This window comes from Gossypium hirsutum, chromosome D08 (genome assembly GCF_007990345.1).
Source record: "Gossypium hirsutum isolate 1008001.06 chromosome D08, Gossypium_hirsutum_v2.1, whole genome shotgun sequence".
NCBI lineage: Eukaryota > Viridiplantae > Streptophyta > Magnoliopsida > Malvales > Malvaceae > Gossypium > Gossypium hirsutum.
This window is the reverse complement of record NC_053444.1, coordinates 11,212,282-11,218,958: the sequence shown is the minus strand read 5'-3', so window position 1 is coordinate 11,218,958 and position 6,677 is coordinate 11,212,282. Positions and strand designations below refer to the sequence as shown.

The 6,677-nt window shown below is 33.5% G+C and overlaps 1 long non-coding RNA gene across 1 annotated transcript; it reads right to left on the bottom strand.

Moving 5' to 3' along the window:
- Positions 1-354: 354 nt before the first annotated feature.
- On the bottom strand, positions 355-3,142 carry LOC107913142 (uncharacterized). The gene is made up of 3 exons (XR_001688422.2): positions 2,710-3,142; positions 1,187-1,496; positions 355-1,118 (listed from the first exon to the last, which is right to left on the bottom strand). It is a non-coding gene; the product is annotated as an uncharacterized lncRNA (long non-coding RNA).
- Between the last annotated feature and the right edge of the window lie 3,535 nt (positions 3,143-6,677).

Sequence of the window (6,677 nt, the reverse complement as noted above, 5' to 3'; positions counted from 1 at the left end):
AGTCGAACATGTCATATTTATCGTACAACTTCAAAAGTCCACAACATAATCTATTGATATGGTCATTCAGTGAATCCTACTTAGCACAAATAATCATAACAAGTTTTCATCAAGAAAAAACAAGAAACAAATGCAAAGTCTTTAGAGCAATCTACACATTCCGATACGTGAAAAATCAAAATGATGTAGCACATTCTTTTTTTAAATTTAATAGTTTGACAAGTTTTGCTAAGCCAACAAGGCAAAGTTTAAGTAATGAAAGGTAGTAATTTCATTCAGTTTGCTTGAGGTTAAAAAGGTATGGCTAAAGATAAGCAAAAGCAACAAAGTAAAGTAAAGGAATAATAAAAAAAATTATTGCAAAAATTACTCATTTACATTAATAAAGGCCTCAGGCCCAACATTACAAGTATTACCCTCTAGAGGGGTTAACAATATTTTTTTGAAGAAGTAGGAGGACCAGGACACCACAATTTGCTTTATTATCAGGTTGGTCACCTTCTGCAGAAGTGCCTCCTACTATTGTTGCAGTAGAGGTCTCATTGGAAGGAGTAGTCAAAGGATCTAGAAGCCTATCTTGAAGTTCTTGCTAATTCTCATCCTCAAGATCTGGATTGTGTAGGTCAAAATCCATTGCTTCGAAGTCCTCCTCTAAAAGAGGTGTTTTGTTCACACGACGGAAGTTGAATGGGCTATAAACAACCTAAAGGGCCAGTATTAGTTGGTCCTAAAAGGAATATAACACCTTCTTCTAAGCTAAAGCTAAAAAAGCTTCATCCATGGCACAAGAATTATTTTCCTTAGTTTATCCTCCAATTTCCTGACCCTTTCCCTTAACCGAAAGCTTTTTATTTCTATCTTCTTCGTCGCATCTAGTTGATTTTTCAGAACTTGCACGTCATCGATCAGGTCTTTTGGTTTCCCATTCAGGGCAGAGACAGTCTTTTATCTTTAACAACAACCTTTTTCTTTTCCTCCTTTGAATATTTGGTAGCCCTTTTCCTCCTTTGAATATTTGGTAGCACCTTCCACTTTACTTTGATCTGTCTGAAGGGCTAACTTCCCTTGAGCCACACGATCATGAGCCAACTTCAAAATCACCATCGGATCTATAGACCCTATACAAACAGTCAATTTTAGCATTATAAACACAACTTAACTAAACCAACAAAGCTCATAAAATTACCTAGAGTATTAGAGATAGTGAATGGAAACATAATGGTAAGAAGATGAGGAAAAGAATAACCCCCAACAATAAAGGGGTTATCAGCAGTAGCAGCAGTGGCGTAAGAAGGTGAAGCATCTGTAGTAAACGGAAGGATGGCCAAACCCACAGTAATTGTGAGGGAATGAATGAAGTTGTTATTATCACTATCATTTTGAAGGTCAGCCTTAATAGTAAGATCCTTAAAAAGAAGAGACGTGACTACTCATTTTAACATATTCTTCCACAACATCGACCTTCCGCTGAACTGCTTCATTGTCCATGAGTGGTCCTGCAAAAATAAAAGAAGTTAAAAATAAATTAATAACTTAACAAGAACTGAAATAAGAAGATCTCTTATTGCGTCTTCTCCTCTCTAAGCAAGCAGGAAGAAAAATGTAGGTAGTCTCCTTAAAAAATTGTTTGGTCCAAATTCAAATGGTTCTGTAAGGATTTTCGCTCGGGCGAAAGAAAGGCAATGGATCCATCGCAACTATTTTAGCCGCGGGCTATTTCCAGTCAAGATGAGCTCCTATAGCCACCAAGTGGTTCCAAAGCTTTGAAACCCTCCCTGTTAGCATTTGGGCTATAGGGCATCACTATTAAAGGGAAATGATTCAGCTCGAGGTCTCCAATGCTCTCTTGGATCAAACCCTTTCACAAGATCTTTATCAATGTACCCACAACCTCTCATATTAAAAATAAAATACTTGAAGACCTTCTGAAAAGAGATGTTTAAGGGAACAACAAGCAAGCCCTTCCGATTAGTAATCTTGAATTGCTTTTGAGCCTTCAGATCATTGGCTAAAGAAGGTTTGAAGTTGTAGATATCTCTAGAAAGTAAAAGCCATTCAATAGGAAAACCAAAATCATCTTTAAAGTTTAGTTGAAAAATAACATAATTGCAACAATTAATCCCTATGTTTCTCATTTTCCCATACAAGACGTGATTCCACTTGAATAGTTGATACAAGTTCTAAAAAACCTTAAGTTTCGGAGTTTTAGATTTTTCCCTCTTTTTTGACATAAGACGATAAAACTAGTTAACAACCACCAGAAGGTTACGTATAGCTACTTAGGAATTATTTTATAAAAATTCAACACCTCTCTCACGAAAGGGTGCAATGGAAGGGTAAGACCCCCTTCTAAGGCATACAAAGGGAACAAGAAACACGAAAGATTTTTGTAGGTTTTATTAAGATTATTTCTCTCCTCCACTCAAGATATCCCATAGATGACCATCTTGTGGCGTAGCCCTCTAGCCAACAACATTGCCTTAGGTTTGTTGGAGGTGGTGGTACATCGGAAACATCTGCTAGGCACAACTTCCCACATCGTTTGAGTAGGATTCCCTACCTTACCACAACCAACGCCTCTAGAAGAACTTGTTTCACCCCCACAGTTTTTGGTCATCGGAGATCAAGAAACTTCTGATAAATTGGATTGAGTTTCAAAAGAAAACATCACAAACAAGAAAGCAAAAACAAGAAAAGAAAGACTCTTACCCTGAGAATAAACTTGAACGAAGAAGAAAGGAAACGATGCAAAATCAAGAGGACTCGAGAAAACAGAACAGTGATAACAAAGCAACAAAATAACAACACCAGAAATAAATAGATGATGAGGAAGAAGATAAGGGTTTTTATAGACCTCCTCACCCCAAATAACGTGTTTCAGTGAAATAAATGAAGTCCCAACACCATCAATATAGGAGTGATGCATGGCCAAAAGAGACATTCCAAGTAAAGCACCATAATTGGTACCACTTCCCCAAACGCCATTGTCAGGCCTTGAATTAAGTGCTCCTGAATTTACCTAATGTCCTTCCAAAAGACTTATGAAATAAGCTTCAATTTTCTGACAATCCATTTGCCAAAAGTTGATCCTCCCAAGAAAACAAATGAAGACAACAAGACACCTAGATGTAAACTATCCATTATATTAACGGTTAAAATTAATCAAGTACAAGAGTTATACACCCACTACTTCACAACAGGAAAGACTATCCAGAAATAGAAGACACCTTTCGGATATCAGTTTCCAATTAATACGATATCATGACATCAACAAGCATTATGAAATAAAAAGATCAAGGCAAAAACACAAAGATTGAAGAAAATTGTATATATTTAATTAAAAATGGAATGATGTGCAAAAGGGAGAAATTACAAGCAAATTAAGAAATTTTTTTACAAAAAATCTATCCTATGGCAGAACCTTTCCCCTTATTGCGGGAGGTATATGAACTTGCAAGCCCTTTCCTTTTGTCATGAGAGGTGTTGGGATCAACATCATCATCATCAATGGAAGAGTTGGAAGTGTCCTTGCTAACAGCTCCATTCGTAGTAGTTTTCCCGGATGGTCCTGCTTAAACTCCAACATCTTCAGGGTGTGATGATGCCACAAAAAATTGCAACTTAGTTAGTTCCATGTATTTTTATGTAAAACTAAGGGGTAAATTTGTTAAATTTTTTAGAATTAAAACCAAATTGATAGATTGTGTAAAATGTTAATGGCTAAAATTATTGTACCACTCAAAAGAATGCCACATCAACATTTTCATCTATTGAACAAAACATTTTAGCGATGGAGTGACTAAAAAACTAAAATTAAGCTGATGAAAGTGACTAAATTAATAAATAAATATCTGAACAACCAAAACATGATCGTGTTAAATTTTGGGTGAATATTTAAGTAGTTACTTTTTTTCTCTTTTATTAAATGTGGCTACATACAAGGGCTAAATAAGGCCTATAGGCCAATCTTATTCTTTAATTAGGCATTTAGGCTGATTTTAACTTTAATTAGGGAAATAGGCTATTTTTTGAGAGAGTGTGTAAAAACGAGTTCAGCTGGGCGCGTTTTTTCTTTAAATTGTAATTTTTGACTTTTTTTTAATTACAATTAGTTTTTTTGATTGGATGGTTAAATGCTGGTGGTTTTGTTTTTAAGTCTTAGGTTTGATTTCTCTTTCACTCACATTTATATATTTTTTTTATTTCATGTTGCTTTTTTAATGAATGTTTTTAACATATTAACTTCATTAGTTAAATGGTTAAACAATAAAGCTTTCATCTTTGAGACCTAGGTTCAATTCTCTTTTTCTAAACATATTTGTAATTTTTATTTCCTATTGTTTCAAATTTTTTTAATTAATAAATATATTATTTTCAAATTTTTTATTTTAATTCATATTTTTAATTAATAACTCTTTTTTTCATAAAATCAAATAATAAATATATAATTATGAAATATGTTTTTAACATATTAACTTCATTAGTTAAATGGTTAAACAATAAAGCTTTCATCTTTGAGACCTAGGTTCAATTCTCTTTTTCTAAACATATTTGTAATTTTTATTTCCTATTGTTTCAAATTTTTTTAATTAATAAATATATTATTTTCAAATTTTTTATTTTAATTCATATTTTTAATTAATAACTCTTTTTTCATAAAATCAAATAATAAATTTATAATTATGAAATAAAAATATATATTATATATATCATTATATTAAAAATATTTGGAATTAATAACTTTTTTATATATAATACATCAACTAATATTTTTGATATATTTTTATTTATATATATTATTTATAGGCTTAAGACCTATAGGCTAAATATTTATATATAATATTTGTTAGAATTAAGTGACCCAAATCATTATTTAAATAAAATACAGTGGTAAAATAAAATAAAAGTAAAATCCATATAGAATTATACTTCTTTTATTTTATTTTATTTTATTTTAGAATAAGGTTTTTTAAATCTTATTAAACTCCATCTATTTGATATTGATTAGAATAAGGAGTTTCACTCCTATTAGAATAAGGTTTTACAAGCTTATAAATAGACATAGTCTACTCCTCTTGTAAAAAAATTTGAATTCAACATAGTAAATTTTCTTCTCCTCTGCCCGTGGTTTTTTTCTCGAAAGGGTTTCCACGTAAAATCTCTGTGTTCTTTATTTTTTCATTTCTATTTTCTTTGCGATATATTGTCATTATCGATAGTTATTTTTACAAATTGGTATCAGAGCTTTCGGGTTATTCATCCCAATCACGGTAATGACGTCTTTGAAGTATGAAATTCTGCTGTTGGATCACAACACCAGATTCACGTTGTGGCAGATAAAGATGCAGGCAGTTGTTGCACAGATAGACTTAGAGGAAGCCTTGCTAGGGGTAGATAAGATGCCTTCAACATTGACGGAGGAAGAGAAGAAGCGCAATGATCGAAAGGCGTTAACACAATTACATCTGCATTTGTCTAATGAAATTTTACAAGATATGATGAAGGAGAAAACTGCCGCTGGATTATGGAAGAGGTTGGAGCAAATATGTATGTCGAAAACTCTAACTAGTAAGCTGCATATGAAGCAGCGTCTTTATGCTCATCGTTTGGAGAAAGGTGCGTCTGTGCACGAACATTTGACAGTGTTTAAAGAAATTCTCTCAAATTTGGAGGCCATGGAGGTTCAGTATGATAAAGAAGATCTAGGGTTGATTCTACTTTATTCGTTTCCCCTGTCTTATTCAACCTTTAGAGATACAATTTTATATAGTCGCGAGTCTCTCACAGTTAATGAGTTTTATGATTCTTTAACCTCGTATGATAAGATGAAGCATCTTATGGTTAAAACTGATTCTTAAAGAGAGGATCTCATTGTTCGTGGGAGATAAGATAGGAATGCTGATGATGATCGTGGAAGGAAACAGGGACGAAATTCTCGTGGTAAATCTAAAGGTAGATCGAAGTCTTCAAACAGAGGTAAAACTTGTAACTTCTGCAAGAAGAAATGGCACATTAAATCTGGGTGCTATAAGCTACAGAACAATATCAAAAGGGAGGCTGCAAATCAAAATGGAAAACAACAAGAAAATTTCGGTAAGGCTGATGTTGTAGAAGACTACAACGATGGTGAGCTTCTAGCCGCTTCTGTCAACAATTTTAAAGTGAGCGGGGAGTGGATCCTTGATTCGGGCTGCACCTTCCATATCAGTCCTAATAGAGATTGGTTTACAACTTACGAAACAATTTCTGAAGGCGTTGTTTTGATGGGAAATAATGCTTCATGTAGAATTGCAGGTGTTGGAACAATTAAAGTTAAGATGTTTGATGGAGTTGTCAGAAAACTTAGTGACGTACGACATGTTCCATAATTAAAGAGAAATTTAATTTCATTGAGTACTCTTAATTCAAAAGGGTACAAATACACAGCTGAAAGTGGTGTTTTGAAGATTTCTAAAGGTTCCCTCATTGTGATGAAAGGGCAGAGAAAGACTGCCAAGCTATATGTTTTGCAGGGTTCTACTGTTACTGGTGATGCAACTGTCGCATCCTCTTCCTTTTCAGATGATGATATTACTAAAATTTGGCATATGCGCCTAGGGCAAATGAGTGAGAATGACATGGCAGAATTGAGCAAAATAAGACTTCTTGATGGGTAAGGAATTTGCAAACTGAAGTTC